Genomic DNA, 20,261 nt, shown 5'->3' with positions numbered 1-20,261 from the left:
GTTCCTAACCGATGTCTACAAAACAAACCTCTGAAAAGGACCCCTCCTGGTACCATGTAATGTTTGTCTTGTAGTCCAGAAAGGATGCCAAGTCTTTTAAAGATGTCTTCTTTATTAATTAACTGCAGCGGTCATAGTACACTCATTAATAACCTAGTCCTGTCTGACTTGCTCGTGTGCCCGCGCACCCTTGCCGATCTGCCTGCATTACCACCTGCTGGTGCTGCCTATCATTACAGGGATTATGTCGAGCCACTAAATATAATCTATCCTGTAACAAGTGCTTGTTGTTTGATAGAGAGAGAGCTGCTGTTAACAAGAGTGGGTGTTGGAGTTATGCAGCTGTTTATGACTTCTCAACTGATTATTTCTTAACTGAAAGTTTGGTCAGTTAAGAAGCAATCAGTCATAAATTTTGGATTGTAGGTAGTTAAAACTTGATGAGTCTCTCTCGACACCAGCTTAGATAGATTATGTCTCTTAGACCTGCAGCTGGGTAAGACTCAACGATTTGGAGATTTTCTGGACCCGTTAGACGGAGAGCTGTTCAGCAGTCGGTCCATGGGAGTTTTGAGGTTTGGTGGAGGGGTTGGCTATTGCGCAATAACAAGTGATTTCTCATTTAGAAAATAATTCTATTTATTGAATATGCAGTAGTTTTTTGATAGTTTAGCTTTAAGATTTTCCTTCCAATTTGTGGTTTATTATCATTTGCAAAAATCAGATTTCAAAAACTCATTTTATTTCAGTATTATTATGACCTTGACATCACTTTTTATTTTCTTGTTACTAAATATCAAAATGTTTCTTTTGCCATAAATTAGTGCTATTGTATTGCTTTCCATACAATTTGTTCAATGCTTGTATTTAATGGCTCCAACATGGTGGATGCACCAAGACTTGGTGCATTCAGACAATTTCATAATACAGTTCGTCATGGCTGTTGGATGTGGTCCATTAAACCCATAGTGGGCTTAATGGACCCATGGTGGATTCTAAAAAGAAGCTTCTAAAAACATCCCAGAGCTTCATAATGTAGAACCATCAGCAAATAAAGTAAATGTGAACCAGTTAGATTCATTGTAAATATCATTTATATAAAGTAGAAACATTTAGGACCCAGTACTCTAATAACCTCCAGTATATCTGAATTTTATCTCCTCAGGGTTTGGTTAAATTTCCTTGAAACTTTGTCAAATATTTGGGTTTCTTCCACAAGGTTCTCATGAGAGCTTGTTGGAGTTCTGGTCCATTCCTCCTGACAGAACCAGTAGAACTGGGTCAGGTTTGATGACTGTACTTGTATAAATATTAATATTTTATGACCAATTTGATAATAACACGACAATCATCATTTCTCAGGTCAGAGAAGCAGAATATTTTCCTCTCTTCCTTCTCCAACATGGTGGGTCCATTAAACTAACCATGTCTGCTGTTTGTCAGCAACAAAAAGACTCAATTCATTTTTATTAACAAAATCATATTTTAAAATTTCAGATATTTTTCAAAGCAATCAGACCTTTTCTGTCCAAATCTGATCTTCCAGTTTCTGGGATTTTTTTCCAATGTAGAAAATGTTCTTCACTGTCAAGAAAACCCGAGATCATCCCAGTTCCTCATGCTGGAGATTTTAATTTAACAGTAACAATAGATAAAGTTACCTTTAAAGTTAATCACACAATAACATCAAGACCCAACAATAGAGTTAAACTTCAATAAAATCAATCTGGTTGTTATTGCCTCCTGTAAACTTTGCTTTAATTCTCCTTCCTACTTCTGCAGGGTGAATCCCAGCAGATTTAGGAAACTCATTTCCCCCGTTAGACGGAGAGCTGGAAGCTCATCTCGTCCTCTCAGAAGAGGAAGCAGAGAGAGAGAGTAGAGAGAGAAGGATGGGAGGAGATGTGCAACAACAACAGCAGGTTATGAATGAAACTAAATATAACAACATGATCTCCCTGTTACTCTGCAAAGCACCGTCAACTTCAACTAGTTTCAATATGGGAATATTTAAATGTAAATGAAGAGTCAGAGTTAAAATTGAAAAATAATCAACTGACATTTAAACAGGAACAGAACATAATGAGCAGCAAATTAAGAAAATGTGTTTATTTCTCATTAAACATACAAAAAATAACACTTGTATCCAAGATGAATTTAATAATATTGGAGTTGACAGAAAAAAAAGTGATTGAGAAAAACTGCAGTAAATTCAAAGAAACTAAAATGATAAAAGAAAGAAAAACAATCAAGAGAGAAACAAAACATCCTGAGATTCATTGTGAATCTTTGACTGAATACATCAAAAAACAACATGTTGATCCAGTTATAATCCTGGAATAATCCTGGAATAATCCCAGGATTGTGTAGAAGAGTTTAACCAAGGCACAGATTGGATCCATGAAAATATGTTTCTGAATGAAACAGACATATAGAGACTGAACTATCTTTTAATCAGTGAGATTTTCTAGAAGGATGAAAAACTTTACACTTTTTAGACTCAAATCAGCTCAGAAACACTGAAGAGGAACCAGAACTGGACCAGAACCCAAATCCAGGAATCAGAGGTTCAGTGAATGTGGTGTTGAAGGTGTGGAGGAGGATCAGTGAGTCAGAGGAGATCTGTAGAAGGACAGAATGCCAGCAGGACAGTCCACATACACTGCTACTCTGTTAGAGACAGAGGAGGAGGAGAGATTAATTTCTATTTTATTGTGCCTGACAGAGTAACCATGATCAGAGCATCTCAGACTCCAGGAATGATCATTACATCGCAACCAACAGTCTCCACTGATTCCTTTCCTCTTGATTCTTCTGTAACTCACTGATATATAAACATCTCCTCTCCACTCAACCTCCCAGTAGCAGCGACCAGTCAGACCAGTTCTACACAGCAGCTGAGGCCAGTAATCAAATCTTTCTGGATGATCAGGATATGACTGAAGATCCTCCACACGTGTCACCTTCCAGTTGTCTTCAGACAGTTTGAGTTTTCTGTTCACTGTGTTTGTGTCGATGGTGAGTTGACAGGAATCTGATGGAGAGAACAAACACAATCCAGCTGCAGTTATTGATCATTTATTGACACTTTGACTCCTGAATGAGTGATGTGACAGTTTGAAGATGGTTGAATGTGAGCTGCTTTGTTGTCATGAATCAGATGAAAAACACACTTACATTTCCTCAGACCTGGAGTCAAGAATCGGCCTCCAGCAGGCTCCACCCTGAAAGGAGGAGGGGGGTCAGACCATCAGTCTCTTTCAGCACTTCCTCTACCAACCAGCATCACCAGGTGGCGCTGCACACATTTACAATGAGCCCAAGAAGAAGAAGCAGCATCCTGAATCCAGCAGCTGCAGTAATGGCTTGTGAAAGTAATCCTCCCTCCACTGCAGAAGTTCTGGATGAGCTGATCTTGACTTTTTATCTTTCTCAGTAAATTTATCAGAACTTTGGATCTGAACCAGTTTCTGCTCTTATTTTTACATTTTCTACTTTTCCATCATTCACTTCAATTCTTCCTTCCTTCTGGAAAACAAGGGATTTAATTTATTCCCTGATTTCATTCATATTTTGATCATTTTCCCGATGTCGCCCCCTGGTGGAGATAAACTGCCACATAGATGGATCTACTAACTTCTAAATCTCTTTGCCTTATGAATAGTTTTCTTCACTTTTTCATGTGTTTTATATTTTAAAACACACAAATTTATTAAAGTTTAGAGGTTTGCTTTAAATTGAATTTATTTATTCACGCTGAGATCTTTAAACATCCATCTGATCACCATGGAGCTGCTTTTCTTCTCCTCTTTGCTTCTGGGGGCTGATTGGTCTGAAGCTCCATCCAACATGGTTTTAATGTTTCTATCCTCAGTAAATCATCATAGGAATCTAACAGCTGAACTCCTTAGACTCCTGAATGAGTGATGTGACAGTTTGAAGAAGTTGAATCAGAATAAATTCATTATTATTTCCAGTTCCTATTTAGCTCCAGGCTCTCCTCACGTTCTTAGTCAGAAGAATTTTCCACAATCAGCTGAAATCTTCCTAAACACGAGTGTTAAATCAAGAACTGATCCGTTTCCTTCATCAACATCTTTTGTCTCTTTTCCATCATTCAAACATCATCAGTTCGTATCTCTAAATGTTCTTCTGCTCTTTCAGTTACTTTCAGTTTTCTGTTTCCATCCCATTATATTCCATATGCATTAAAGTTACTACATGTTATTGATAATAATTATATCTTTCTTGATCAGTTCCTCTATTTATGTTTCTTCTTTCTTTCTTCCTGTCACTGAAACATTTAAACTGATTCTATAACCTATATTTGCTCTCAGCCATGTCTCTTTATTACCAATTATTAGCGACTGTAAACAAAGACTCTGATCTCTGATCAAAACTTAAATCCAATCTGCAGTTAAGATGATTTTATTTTCCTCAACATTATCAAAGATCCAGAACATCAGTGGATAACAGATATTTGTGTCCAAAATCATTAAACCCAGATTAACAGGTTTAAACAAAGATCAGAGATAAAACATAAAAGCTTAAAGTGATCAGTAAAAACTAAACCTCCTCCATCATCACTGACTAAAGTCACCAGGTGAGCAACAGCTGATATAATCACTAATAACACCATGTGATCCAGCAGTACATCTATACACAACACCAATAATATCTGATTTATGATGTTATTAATCTTCATATTTTATCTTCCTGTCCATCAGCCAATCAGCTTCCTGTATTTCCTCAGTAGATCATCAGTGGAAGCCCCGCCCAGCCCATGATGCTCCTGGTTTGTGAAGACAGAGAGAAAAACTGAACTCTGATAGGAAACAGTTTCAACTGATTTTCTCTCTCCAACCTCTTGGTTCCACATGGAGCTATATTTGGCCCCCTGCTGCTCTGAATACCATGTTATTGTGGTTCAGTAGATGGGTTGGTTTCCCAGGTTCATTCAGAACCATGTGGAAGATTCCTACAGCTTTTAATTGGATGTAGTTTGCAAACTTACATAGCCAAAATTACCAGCAAAATTTATAATTTAACTGTAATAAATACGAGCCAAATACTGAATTAGCATATAAATTTTAATCTTCAAACTAAATGTTTCCCATCAGACAGACTAAAGACATTTCTCCCTCTTCCTCCTCTATCAGACCTTCTCTGCCCTGCAGCAGGTTCCTCCATACCTGAGAGCTTCCAGTCTCCAGTGTGGATCCTTCAGTCCAGCCGACAGCAGCTTCACTCCTGAGTCTCCTGGATGATTGTAGCTCAGGTCCAACTCTTTCAGATGGGAGGGGTTGGAGGTCAGAGCTGAGGCCAGAGAAGCACAGCCTTCCTCTGAGACCAAACAGCCTGATAAGCTGCAGACACACAATTCATCACATGATGAGAAAATGAGAACATGGAGGTAGAACTCAAGGTCTGAACTGGATATTTTCACGAGAAGAAAACACACAAGAAACTGGAGATTCACCTGATGATAACATAAAATAGAAATAAAACTATTTCATTTTGTAGATAATAAAAAATTAAAATTTATCACTTGTAAAATTAATGATAAAATCTAACAACTGGTTGGAGGAAGAATCTGCAATAATACTTCTTTGTACTCTGATGATGCAACAATCAGTCAAGTGTCCAGCGTTACAGTAACAGTTAAAGCCTGATCTCCATCTTTCTACATTCCTCTCTTCTTGGTTCTTTCAGCCTGGAATAAACAAAAACCAGCTGAGTTTATGTGTCAAGACTTAGAATAATAAGCCTCATCACAGTCAGACATCAGTTGATGTTATAATCTGATACTGAAATAAAATTTACATAATATCTTATAGCAGGTAATGTACAGAAATCTGGTTTCACCAGGATTGAGAACATTTTACCTGAGAGTTTCCAGGTTGCAGTTTGGACTCTTCAGTCCAGCAGAGAGAAGCTTCACTCCTGAATCCTGCAGGTTGTTGTTACTCAGGTCCAGTTCTCTGAGACTGGAGGACTGGGAGCTGAGAACTGAGGACAGAGCTTCACAGCTTCTCTCTGAGAGGTTACAGACACTCAGTCTGAGGAGACAGGGAGGAAAATCTGTTATTAATCCATCAAATGTTTGTGTTACTTTACAGTCAACAATATTCTTCTTGGACTGATTGAAGAATAGGTCATATTTTTCAAAACTTTATTATATCTTTATTTTGAACTAATTTATTCTATAGTTGGGACTCAATACTTGAAAAACTGAACTACAGGCAACAAGGACACTGGAGAGAGAAATATTAAAATCTACAATGAACTGCATTAATTCAGTTACGCTATCAATAGAAAGTAGAGAATTTCTGCTGCTTCAACATGTAACATCATGAATAGTTGCATATGAGAGTCTGTCTCTCTTTTACTCATCACCTGCTAGCAGCAGACGAGGAAACAATGTACCGATAAATAATCAGTAAATACCAGTAGATGGTTTGGTTTCCCAGGTACATTAAGGTGAAAGAATCCTACTGTTTTAATGGGCTGCTGTTTGCAAAGTTGTACAGTCCATTTAATCCCAAAGTAGTTTCTGCAAAATAAGAGCATATATTTCTGTTCTTAGACCTTCCTAACATGATATTTATGAATTAATTAGAGGTCAGTTGATTGATCGGTTACCTATCATAATCAGCTGATTTCTGTAAAAAAGTGTCTGATCGCTGATCACTGATCACTGCCTCCTGTTGCTGATCAGATGTATCTCACTTCTCCTCCTGCATGTGCAGCTCATCTCATCTTTCCTTCTCACTGCACAGCAACAAATCCTGTCATGAGAAACTATAACACTCTGATAGTGAATGGGGAAGTTTGTGTGATGCAGCGGAAAATTACCTCGGAGGTGAAGCATGTTAAAATGCATCAATACAATGAATCTAATATGGTATTTAAAAATATGAATTTGATGGAGTTTGGCTACATTGAGGTTCAATGCAGGAGCAAAATGACATCATGAGCGACCAGACAGCAGGTAAAGCAGCTCAACTACCAACAGTCACTTGGATCAGCATCACGGTCAGAAATAAGTAGAAAAAGTCTTCAAGCTGGCAGTGAAAGACGCTGGTTCTCCTCTCGCTGTTGAACCTTCACTATTCATTACTGGTAGTTATATTTCACAGACATGGTGCTGCTAAACCTCCACCTGCAGTGAACTCACTGCTTAAAGCTGCATCAGGTAATGTAAACAATGACAATAACAACAACAATTCACATATTAAAGCTGTCGCTATGCTAAAACATGAGACATAATTCATAAAAAAAAAAATAAATAATAATGATAATCAATCTCCTCTCCCTCCTCCTGTGTTCTGCAGAATTACTCAACTATGTCAGAACCAGCCAATCAGAATCAGCCAATCAGAATCAGCATTAATCAACAAGCTGCTCTCAGGAAGTTTAGATTTAGTAACTCAGGATTGTTTATTTTGATGCAATCTGAAATTGACTTTGAATGAATGTTTCCCTCTTTTACTAGACATTATTGACATAATAAGTGTTATGAGATTTATTTAACTAATCTATAGTTTAGGGTACAGAGAACATGACTGTTGAATATTGCTCAACTGGTTGGTTTTTCAGTTGTCCTTTAGACTGAGTAGCTGCTCTATTGTCTCTGAAAGTATGAAAAGCACAGCCTTCCTCTGAGATCAAACAGCCTGATAAGCTGCAGACACACAATTCATCACATGATGAGAAAATGACAACATGGAGGTAGAACCCAAGGTCTGAACTGGATATTTTCATGAGAGGAAAACTCTCAAGAAACTGGAGATTCACCTGTTAATAACATTAAAAAGTAATAAAATTTTGCTTCATTCTGTAGGTAATAAAAATCTGAATTTAGCACTTGTAAAATTAATGATAAAGTCTAACAACTGGTTGGAGGAAGAATCTGCAATAATGCTTCTTTGTACTCTGAGGATGCAGCAATCAGTCAAGTGTCCAGCGTTACACTAACAGTTAAAGCCTGATCTCCATCTTTCTACATTCCTCTCTTCTTGGTTCTTTCAGCCTGAAATAAATAAAAACCAGCTGAGTTTATGTGTCAAGACTTAGAATGATTAGCCTCATCACAGTCAGACATCAGTTGATGTTATAATCTGATACTGAAATAAAATTTACATAATATCTTATAGCAGGTAATGAACAGAAATCTGGTTTCAGCAGGATTGAGAACATTTTACCTGAGAGTTTCCAGGTTGCAGTTTGGACTCTTCAGTCCAGCAGAGAGAAGCTTCACTCCTGAATCCTGCAGCTTGTTGTTACTCAGGTCCAGTTCTCTGAGACTGGAGGACTGGGAGCTGAGAACTGAGGACAGAGCTTCACAGCTTCTCTCTGAGAGGTTACAGCCACTCAGTCTGAGGAGACAGGGAGGAAAATATGTTATTAAAAAATTTCTCATAATTTAATTTTTTTTCCCATCAAAAATATTTTTCGGAAAACTTTATTTTACTAGGGATGCTTAAAACAAATATTTTAGTCATCAAGTAATCTATCAATTATTCTTACAATTAATTTGGTAAAAAACAATGATAAAATAAAATCTTGGTAAATCTGGCATAACACCGGTCTTAATATTGCACGAAAATATCAGTCCAGTTTATTGATCATCTCTAACAGTTACTTTTTGTTAGTTTAGAAACTTAACTTGTAACAGTAATAGCTCACTTTCTAAGTTAACCTGAAGTAAGACAAAAACCTGAAATACTATTCAAATTAGACACTTTGAAGAAACAATCCACCGATAAATAATCTGAAACATAAATACATGTTAAGCTCATCAAAAGCAGATTTTTATTCACATAACTGCATTAACAATGTGTGTCCTTACAGAGCTTTGTTGGAGGCTTTAACCACTGGCAGCAGCCTCAGAAGAACCTCCTCTGAAGCAGAGTATTTCTGCAGGTCAAACACATCCAGATCTTTTCCTGATGACACTAAGATGAAACCCAGAGCTGACCACTGAGCAGGAGACAGTTTATCTGTGGAGAGACTTCCTGAACTCAGAGACTGTTGGATCTCCTCCACTAGAGAACGATCATTCAGTTCATTCAGACAGTGGAACAGATTGATGCTTTTCTCTGCAGACACATTTTCACTGATCTTCCTCTTGATGTACTGAACTGTTTCCTGATTGGTCTGTGAACTACTTCCTGTCTGTGTCACCAGACCTTGTAGGAGTCTCTGATTGGTCTGCAGTGAAAGTCCCAGGAGGAAAGCGGAGGAACAAGTCCAGGTGTCCATTTGGACTCTGTAAGGCTTGGACAACAGCTCTCTGATGGAGAGACTTTGGTTGAAGTATATTAAATAATGAACATTTCTTAGACGTTTGTTTTTCTTCCATCAGGTTGACACCAGAGTTAATGAAGGTCAGATGAACATGAAGAGCAGCCAGAAACTCCTGAACACTCAGATGGACGAAGCAGAACACCTTGTCCTGGTACAGACCTCTCTCCTCTTTAAAGATCTGTGTGAACACTCCTGAGTACACTGAGGCTGCTCTGATATCGATGCCACACTCTGTCAGGTCTGATTCATAGAAGATCAGGTTTCCTTTCTGCAGCTGATCAAAAGCCAGTTTTCCCAGAGACTCGATCATCTTCCTGCTCTCTGGACTCCAGTGTGGATCTGTTTCAGCTCCTCCATCATACTTGACCTTCTTCACTTTGGTCTGAACCACCAGGAAGTGGATGTACATCTCAGTCAGGGTTCTGGGCAGCTCTCCTCCCTCTCTGGTCTCCAACACATCCTCCAGAACTGTAGCAGTGATCCAGCAGAAGACTGGGATGTGGCACATGATGTGGAGGCTTCGTGATGTCTTCATGTGGGAGATGATCCTGCTGGCCTGTTTCTCATCTCTGAATCTCTTCCTGAAGTACTCCTCCTTCTGAGGGTCATTGAACCCTCTGACCTCTGTCACCATGCCAACACACTGAGGAGGGATCTGATTGGCTGCTGCAGGTCGTGTGGTTATCCAGAGGAGAGCAGAGGGAAGCAGTTTCCCCCTGATGAGGTTTGTCAGCAGAACATCCACTGAGGTGGACTCTGTAGCATCAGTCAGGATCTCCTTGTTGTGGAAGTCCAGTGGAAGTCGACTCTCATCCAAGCCATCAAAGATGAACAGAACCTGGAAGTGTTCAAAGCTGCAGATTTCTTTGGTTTCACTAAAGAAATGATGAACAAGTTCCACCAAGCTGAACTTTTTCTTTTTCAGCACATTCAGCTCTCTGAAGGTGAATGGAAATATGAACTGGATGTTCTGGTGGGCTTTGTCTTCAGCCCAGTCCAGAGTGAACTTCTGTGTTAGGACTGTTTTCCCAATGCCAGCCACTCCCTTTGTCATCACTGTTCTGATTGGTTGATCTCTTCCAGGTGGGACTTTAAAGATGTCTTCTTGTCTGATTGTTGTTTCTGGTCTGTGTGGTTTCCTGGATGCTGTTTCAATCTGTCTGACCTCATGTTCATCATTGACCTCTCCAGTCCCTCCCTCTGTGATGTAGAGCTCTGTGTAGATCTGGTTCAGAAGGGTTGGACTTCCTGCTTTAGCAATTCCCTCAAAACACAGACTGGAACTTCTTCTTCAGACCAGATTTAAGTTGATGTTGACAAACTGCAGCAAGATGTTCTAAATAAACATAAAAAATAAAATCAAGAATAAATAAAAATTATATTTTTAAGAGGTTTGAGTAAATGTGATTCCATCTCTTCATACATCAGTAAATGTGTGATGTATCCATCTGGTTAAATCTTTGTAGAAATCCTCTTACTGCTCTGCAGACGGTCAGCCAGCTCCTCCTGCTTCATCCTCCTCAGGAAGTTCAGTGTGATCTTCATCACTGCCTCTCTGCTGCTCTTCCTCTGCTCTTCTTCCTCACCTTCTAACACCTCATCATCTCTCTGACTCTCTGAGCATTCTGGGTAATCTGGACTCAGAACCTTTTTAATCTTCTTCAACTCGTTCTTCACATAAGTAACAATGTTTTCCTCCAGCAGCTGCAACAGAATAATAGATGGACTCATGGGACTGAAATCATGGAGCCAAACACCAGATGGATGTTGAACAGACTGACGGTCCTCTGGTCTACAAAATGCAGCATGGAGATGAATGTGAACAGAACCCATAAAAAAGTAGTTGTACATTTACAGACCATAAATATGGAGTCCAGCTGTGTTTGATGGTGCTGGACAGATGGACCACTGGGAACCTCTGAGCTCTGCTGGTCCACTCTGTGGAGGAACCAGGAACAATTAGGAAGTCAGGAAATATTCATCCATCAGTTTTCACAGAGGAAATCACCAAGAGTTTCACACTAAAAATACTTGAATCAGAAAATCAGAGCATGACATGAACACAATACAAAGGAGTTAGAAACAGGAAGATGAATTACAGCAGGAGTCTCAAACTCCAGTCCTTAAGGGCCGATGTCCTGCAACTTTTAGATGTGCCTCTGCTGCACCACATCTGAATGGAATAATGAGGTCATGAGCAAGGCTCTGGAGAACTGATCTACACAAGGAGGTAATTTAGACATTTCATTGCAGTGTTTTGTACCTGTGGCACATCTAAAAACTGCAGATATAATTCACATGTCTGTGAATTCCAGTAAAACCAGAATCAGTCAGTAAACGTAAAAAAGTTGATGTTGCACTTTAAACAGTCCAAACTGTCAGCAGATCTGATGCTGGTGGAGACAATGTCCCAGAGCTTGGGGACAGTGGAAGTGAAGGCTCTGTCCACACAGGTCTTCAGGATAATGTGGGACATCAATCATGTTCTGATGATTAGATCTGAGATGATGTGGATAATAAGGAGGACTGAGCACTTTGAGCTGCTTTCAATATGAAGGTGCTTTATAAATAAAATTGATTGATTGTAATATGTGGGTGTGTCAATGTGCGGTCCTCTACTGGGTGTTATAATGAGAGTTTTTATAATGTATTCTGGAAATCCTGTTGAGAATAAATAATTCTGTTTTCCTCTATCTCTGAGCTATTTGTATGCTTGTATTTACATAAATACACACTGTTAAGAATTAAAAGAGGAATAACTTGATTTAGCTCGTTAATCCATTCCTCTTATGCCGAATTTTTGTGTCTGTATACATGTGCAGGGAGAAAGAGCAATCATACGACGTCAGACTTCAGATATCCAGAGTTTTATCCAGAGAAATTCAATGCAAAAAGAATGTTACAATAAGCATCTCACCTAGATTATCAAAAGTCCAAGACATGACAAAACAGAAACAATTAACTGAGTAAAAAGGGAAACAGAAACAAAAACAAACAAAGATGAATCCTTTGGGAATCTCTCACTCAGCACAAAGAGATTCGAACTTCTGCTGTAAAACAAACAATTTTATAAGAATGTGTATTTCCCTCATTTAAATATATGCATCAGGAGGTGTGTTTTTCCTTCTTAGGCGGCCTGATTTACAGCGTGGATCTGGAATGTTATCTCTGCCTCAAAATGATTCAACTAGAAAGTGTTTGTGTTCTATACAAACTGAAACAAAATCTAATGCTAAATAATGACTATAAGTTTGGATCTAAGAACTAAAGTGTTTCCTCTTAAAGAAAAACTGTTTTTGTAAATATCAGAAATATTTTAAAGTGGTTTTCTAAATCTATTATAATATAAACTGCATGCAAATAGTATGATTACAAAATAACTACTTTAAAACATGTTGTCTTAAGAACATCCCTTATATATTTAATTCTAGTATGGATAAAATTATTTGTAAAAAGTTTTAAGCTCCTAATGAACTTTTGAACCATGCTAAGGAATTTGTTAATTGCCTGGCAGACAGACTCTCTGTCTATGGAGATTTAAGGAGTCTAGGCCTGTCTTTTCTGTAGAATCCTCCCTGAGAATTTATATAAGTTCAGAGAGTCAGCAGTTGTTTTAGTTTGGATCTTTATTTAAATTTATGTGATCGTAGAGTGTACTTTAACTTTCTATGGTATATTTCATATGTCTCAAAACTGTCCTGTGCGGTATTGTGCTAATATAAAATTCTATTTCAACAACACACATGGAGTACACACACGAAAAGCTAAGGTTAAAGGAAATGACATACTAGGGATCGCCTTATTTCAGGTGTATTTTAGACAGACGGACGGACGGACGGACGGACGGACGGACGGACAGACAGACAGACAGACAGACAGACAGACAGACAGACAGACAGACAGACAGACAGACAGACAGACAGACAGACAGACAGATAGATAGATAGATAGATAGATAGATAGATAGATAGATAGATAGATAGATAGATAGATAGATAGATAGATAGATAGATAGATAGATAGATAGATAGATAGATAGATAGATAGATAGATAGATAGATAGATAGATAGATAGATAGATAGATAGATAGATAGATAGATAGATAGATAGATAGATAGATAGATAAAACAAACTGGGATATTCATACTGTTTCAATTTCCACACTTACAGCTTTTAGAAACATCTCACCTCTCTGATGGTGGAGATCCAGGAGATTTAAAGTCAATGTTCTCAATCTTTGACCAGTGCTCTTAAAGGACACACAGGGGTTCTGGTTCTGGTTCTGGTTTGAGTCTCTGATGGATCCTGACAGAAACATGATGATTAAAACTTAATCAGCAAAGAGGAGCAGCAGCAGCTTCATCACCACGTCTGTTCTGGCCTGATATAGTGAACGCTGTGTGAAAAGGGCTGTGGACAGTTAGAGATGGTGACCTCACCTCTGACCTTTGCTCTGGCTCTCATCTTCCCCACACAGAGTGGTTTTAGAGGGAGGGACTCCCTCCTCTCTGTCCTCACACTGATCCATGCTGCTGAATCCACATCAGCTCACACACACTTTCTAGCTTCACCTGCAGAGGAAACACACATTCATCTGCACATCAACTCTGATCATCCTTTACATCATTAGTGCTGGAAAAAGATCAGCTGCTCCTCCTCTGATTGGCTCTTCTTCTCTGCTTCATATCAGTGTCAGGTGAATGCAGTCAGACAGCAGAGAGGCAGAGGAAGCTGCCATCAGCTGCTGCACTTCTACTATCAGTCCACTAGATGGAGACATGGAGCAACATTTACATTCACTGATTCAACCTGAACAACAGGAAGGATTTTAATTAGTTAATTATTAAACTCTACAAGTGGATTATCTGCTGCATATATAATCTAATAGTCTGAATGAATTGACAACATTTCAACATCAATATTTTAAAATATTTTTTTTCTAAAGGAAGAAACAAGAAACTTGGTTCTGACTTTACATTGTAGATCAGAGTTTGATACCAGGAAATGCAAACATAAAACAGTTTGTTCACAGAAGAAACTGAAGAAACATCAGCTGTTCATCATGTTTGATTCCAGATCATCAATAATCTAATATTCCTGTAGATTAACCTTCAAAGAGATTAAACTTTGAGCTGAAATCAGAATTGAATATTTTCTCCAAACATCAGAAAGTAGGAAAATCAAGAAATGTCTTGAGGACAAAGTTCAAGTAGGAAACAAAGCAAACTTACAGTTTGTTCAAATCCAAGAGTTGATGAAGAAAATCTGAACAACAACCTGAGACCCAACAGAACCGCAGCAGAACCAGACTGGTGCTACACCTGAACAGGTGAATTTAAACTGAAAACATTATGATGAGAAATGAGCCCAGACTGGTCTGACTGGTCAGAGTTCTTGGGGAGTCAGAAGAAAGTTTACCTGTTGACGTCTGTCATTTGGACCTGAAACTATCTCCTGGATTTCCTCTTTCAGATTTTAGTGCAACAGAAACATTTTCACTAAACTTTTTAAAAATATATTTTTTTTTCAAGGCTTTTGTTTGCTCTAGTGGCTTTTATTCGAAAGTAGGCTGACAGGAAAGAGAGGAAGACATGCAGCAAATGTCGCTGTGTCTGGGAATCGAACTCACAACGAGGAATAAGGTCTCCAAACATGGGTCACACAAAACCCCTGCCCACTTTTTCACTAAACTGATCTCAGAGCTGCTTCTGGTTCAGGAACAAAAGCTCTGAAATGTTGATTTTTGCTCTTTTCCAGCACAGTTTGCATTACATTAAAACTGCAGCAGCAGATTAAGAAATAATGAGGGTGTACTTACTTTTGAGTATGACTGACAAGGTGATTGATGGTGAAAATAATTAATTTTTTGTTTATTTAACATGTCATAGAAAAAACACATTTTAATTTTTCAAAGTGATAATTTACCCATGATATTCATACATTCATAAATGTCAGATTTTTAAATTATTGTTTTCTGACTGAATATTTATTTTCAAAACTAAGTAATTAATTTTGTTTTTTTAAAACTACATATTTAATTATGTTTTTCATGTCTAGTTGTTCAGTCAACGCTCCATCATGTTGTCATATTTCAGTTTTTCCTCCATTCAGCAACAGTTGGTGAACTGGGTTTAATCCAGTTTAGTCTAATTGTCTTTCTTGCTACCAGCAGCAGAGGGTGCAACAATATGTAACATTGATGTTTAGTGAGTAAATCCTTGGTGTTTATGTCCAGCAGAAACAGAAGAGGCTCCATGTGGAGATCTGTCCTCAGAATGTCCTCAGTCTCCTGTTTCATTTCCTCCCAGAAAGTCTTTATTTGTGGTCAAACCAGAAGACGTGTGTGATGACCGACCATTCAACACATTCCTCCAACATCCATCTGTGGTTGGAATCCTGGAAAGGAACGTTTTGAAGTACCAGCTGGTGCAGGAGGAGGTGCAGGAGGCGCTGTAGTGAAAGCATTGGAATATAAATGCACACCACACTTTTCAGATTTGTATTTGTACATTTCAAAAATAAATATAATTTCCCCAAAGTAATTGCTTATTAGTTTTTTGTCTTGGCTTTTATTTTTATGATCAACCTCTAAAACTTTACAGCAGTTATCTACTGACTGTGGACAATTCATAAGAAATAGTTTAAAAAATACTTTAATCCTTTTTGTGCCATTATTGATACAGAAAATACAAAACATTATTGACTGGCCTTCTTAAAGAAGCCATAAAGTTGTATTTCTTTGTGTGACCGCTAGATGGAGCTGTTTTTCAATTCTAGTTTTGAAACTAAATGTTTGAAAAAGGAGCATTTCCCTTTAATGTCCACTAGGGGGCAACAGATCATAGGGGATTATTGGTTTGGATCTGGGATTCCGGGATAAATAACCAGAAAACGAACTAAGTAAAGATCATAATTTAAAATCTGTTTGATAAAACATAAATTCTGTTTTGAAATGAGTCACTTTAAGAGTTTATATCTTTATAAAGTTCCTTATATGAAGGGAATTTCCCTCTCTATGATGGTTTCCTTTTGGGTTTCTTAGCCTGTTGAGTAATTTCTGTTTTTAGGTCACAGATCCACTGAGGTCATAAAACACCTGGAACTGAGTAATAAAACAACGACAAAGTCTTATTACAGTTTTAGTTATCAATCATATTAGCATAAAATTATAAAATCAAGAATGAGAAATTAAAAACAGAAAGTATTTGTTTCATGTTTTGCTCTTTTTCTGTATTTTTCTGATTTTATTTGGGAGGAATGTAATGTTTTCAAGGTTTTAAGAAAAAATCCAGCAAAATAGAGCTTTGGAGCTGACCTCACTGCATGTGACCTGTACGTCGCTCGGCCCATGTTGGTGCTAACTTTTCATACCTGGAATAATTGACAGTTCAACTACCTGCAGAGTCACATATACATGTAACAGGTGGCACCATTAGGTGTCGCTCTCCCCACAGCCTGAGGCTCCATAAAGGGGAAGATGGAGGATGATGGCCAGGTGTTGATTCAGGTGTGGTTGGTTCCACACGTTGTTGGCGTCGTTGATGGTGCTCGACGCTGTTAAAATGTTTTATAATTGTGTTTTATTAAAGATGAATTTCATGTTTTTTATGTTTTGTTCTTATTTGGTAGGATCCACCAGATCGACGGCGCCAGATTTGAGCTCAGGGTGATTTGTGCCATGCAGGTCGGCAGCGTTTTTAATGTGTTTTTAGATTGACTTGATTAAAATGATTTAATAACTATTTAGTCATTTTTGTGTTTTTACAGTGATTGCACTGCCGCCTGCTCTCTTTTTAGAGTTTTGTTTTCCTTTTGTTAGTCCGTCCAGTTATGATTGTTTTTCTTTTGTAGTAGCTGTGAGGGCGGGCCAACAACTGTTCATTGATTGATTGATTTATTACACAGACTCAAAGTCCAAATACACAAAAAAGAAAGAAAAACAATAAAAGAATAAAAAGTGCATTAAAAATTGGCAACTAACCCGTCAGGAGGCAATCATACCAATGTCTCCAGAGTACAGATGAGTATTTTACGGCACTATATTTAACATTCGTCAACAATAGAATAATTCTATTATTAGACTCGTTTAAACAACAAATAAATTGATACATAAGCTTCCTTAAAACAGCCATCAAAGTGCTAACATGAGCAGATACAAACAGTTCACTGGCACTGGTCCATCTGGGCTTGTTTAACAAAAGTCTTAAAGCATCATTAAAAGCCACCTTCAATCTTTGAAGACTGTTTTTTTTTAAATTGTACCACAAATGTGCTGAATACAATGATGTACAATATGATGGAAACAGATGCAGTTTCACTTCATCAGTACAGAAGCCAAACTTACGGACCAGGATATTTGCCTGAGCATATAACATTCGAACCTGTCGGTAAATGTCCGCATCATCAGACAAAGTGTCTGTCAACACATGACCAAGATATTTTACTTCATTAGAGACATTCAATTGAGTCCCAGACAGCTTGAAATTTGGAAATTTGCTATATTTGTCCTCCTTGTTGCGACAGATCAAGATGATGCTTTTTGATGGATTCAATTTAACATCATGTCTGTTCACCATATGCTGAACAGACATTAAGCAGCTTCTGCAGACCAGCTGAGCTTGCACTAAAAATCACTATATCATCAGCATACATTAAATGATTAATAATGGTATCGCCAACCATGCAGCCAGTTCTACAAGTTGAGCTGCTTAGAGAGATCATTCATATAAAAGTTAAATAACATGGGTGATAAAATGCTACCTTGTCTGACTCCACTGCTGACACGAAAGGATGCAGATATACAGTCGTCCCATTTGACCTGCATAGTTTTATTGGGATACCAATATGTCAGACATCTTATTATATATTTGGGCACACCAGCTTGGCACAATTTTAAAAAATTTTCTATAATTTACACGATCAAAAACCTTCGTGGCGTCTAAAAAACACAAAAAGACTGTAGAGTTTTTGCTGGTATAATTATTCAGTAATTCTTTTAGGCCATATATACACATATCAGTGCCATGTTTGGACTTAACCCAAATTGATTATCAGTAGACATAACTATCTTTTCAAATTTAGGCAAAAGAATTAGTTCAAAGACTTTAGACAGTGTATAGCAATGGCTTTAGGTCTAAAGTTATCAGAGCTGCCAATTCTGCCAGCTTTGTTTTTAATCACAGGAAGCAGAAGAACATTCATCAAGGAATCAGGAATAAAGCCATGCATCATAAAACCAGTGAAGCACAAAGCAAGAAGAGGGGCGACACTAGAACTTGCAAATTTCAGATGTTCAGCTGAAATAAGATCCTTTCCTATGGATTTATTTACAGACAGATCTTTAATTGCTTGATAAACCTCGTGAGTTTTGATAGTTTCTACAGTACTAACCTTGTCAACTCGGAAGGGTTCACTCTGTACACAGGTAAATAGCTGTAGTGATGTTGCCAATAATCTACAATCATATTCGTCCCAGAACACCATCGACAGTGCAAGGGAGAGATGGTTTACTGTTATTGATGGTTTTAACCTCTTTCCAGAAGGCTTTGGGATCCTTACCTATGAGCTTATTAGCCAAGGAGTCAGCCCTCATTGTTTGTTCATTCTGTCTAATAAAGCGTAGTGCATATTTGAATTTTGCATTAGACCGCTTTTTCTGTTCAAATATAGGGCCCTGCCTAGGTTTACCTGCTAGAGCCCAAGAAGTAGTAGCTTCACAGGCTTCACTGTAGTACTTAGACACATACGTGTTCCAGCCTGGTCTCTTTTTAATCTTAATATTACTTTTATTATAAGGCAGGGTAGCTCCGAGTAGTGCTTCAATGATATCAGAGTATAATCCAGTTAAGTTGGTTCTATGTCCAATATTAGAGCAGTTACAGTCTGTACAAGTAACTGCCTCTCTTGGTATTTTAACACGACACAATAGTTGATCAGTTAGGGCATAGTAACAGGCTATTTGCTCAGAAGAAATAGAAGACCAGTCTATATGTATTTGATTCTGATTACTGTCCACATTAACAGTTGCAGGAATATGATCAAATCTAATTAACACCTCCAAGGGGATGAGATCAACAATGGATACATTGTACAAATATTAATATGTACCAAAGCAGCATGAGCATCTGCTGTAGTGATACAATGGTCTAACCAGGAAGTAGTATGCCAGGCTTCACTGATATAAGTGTAGCTAGCAGCTGGTAAAAGTTCTTTACTTGATAATATTAGATTAGAATCTGTACAGAAATGAATCAGGTGTTTAGCAAACAGGGAGTTATCATCTGAGATGTCTGCATTCATGTCACCCATAACATAAATACTTTTAGACTTCTCAGTTTGCATAAAAGAGCTGATATAAGCAAGTTTACTGAGGTATTCTTCTTCATTATGATGACATTCATAAGGAGCATAGACATTTAAAATAATAAATTCTTTGTCATGCTGCTTCACTTGTACTGCCATACACCAATCCACACCTAATCTAATGACATTTATCACTGAGTCAAGGCTTTTTTTCCATAGTATAGCCACGCCTCCTGGGATCCTTCCTCTTTTAATTCCCAAACTGAGGTCAGTAGGAGATTCCCCAACACCCAGGAAACTGTCATTAATAAAGTTTAGACCTTTTAAATCCTGTCTGGCTAAAAAAGTTTCTTGCAGGCACAAGATGTCACAGTACAGCAATAACTGGTCAACAACCAAACGGCGAGCTTTATCATCTGCGCTCTGCCCTAAGCGCAGGCCATGGCAGTTGTAGGAGATGACTTTAATGTCCATAATATTTATGACTTGGTGTTCACGTCAGCAATAGGTGCGCATATGTCCATAGAAGAAAGGGTAGCGTTGGCTCCAATGGTAGTTTTACGTGGCTCGTAAATGTCTCACATGGGTTCCTCAGGCCAAAGCTCTGGGTTATACATAACAGCCACGTCGCTACATTCTGCAGAAACCT

At 38.0% G+C, this 20,261-nt stretch overlaps 1 pseudogene; it reads right to left on the bottom strand.

Annotated features, from left to right (window-relative positions):
• Window positions 1-2,216: 2,216 nt before the first annotated feature.
• Window positions 2,217-10,622, bottom strand: LOC129352034 (NLR family CARD domain-containing protein 3-like; annotated as a pseudogene).
• Window positions 10,623-20,261: the final 9,639 nt, after the last annotated feature.

The sequence above is a fragment of the Poeciliopsis prolifica genome, unplaced genomic scaffold (assembly GCF_027474105.1).
Source record: "Poeciliopsis prolifica strain line A6 unplaced genomic scaffold, Auburn_PproV2 SCAFFOLD071, whole genome shotgun sequence".
Classification (NCBI taxonomy): Eukaryota; Metazoa; Chordata; class Actinopteri; order Cyprinodontiformes; family Poeciliidae; genus Poeciliopsis; species Poeciliopsis prolifica.
The sequence above is the reverse complement of the archived record's forward strand: the minus strand, read 5'-3'. Positions and strand labels throughout refer to the sequence as shown.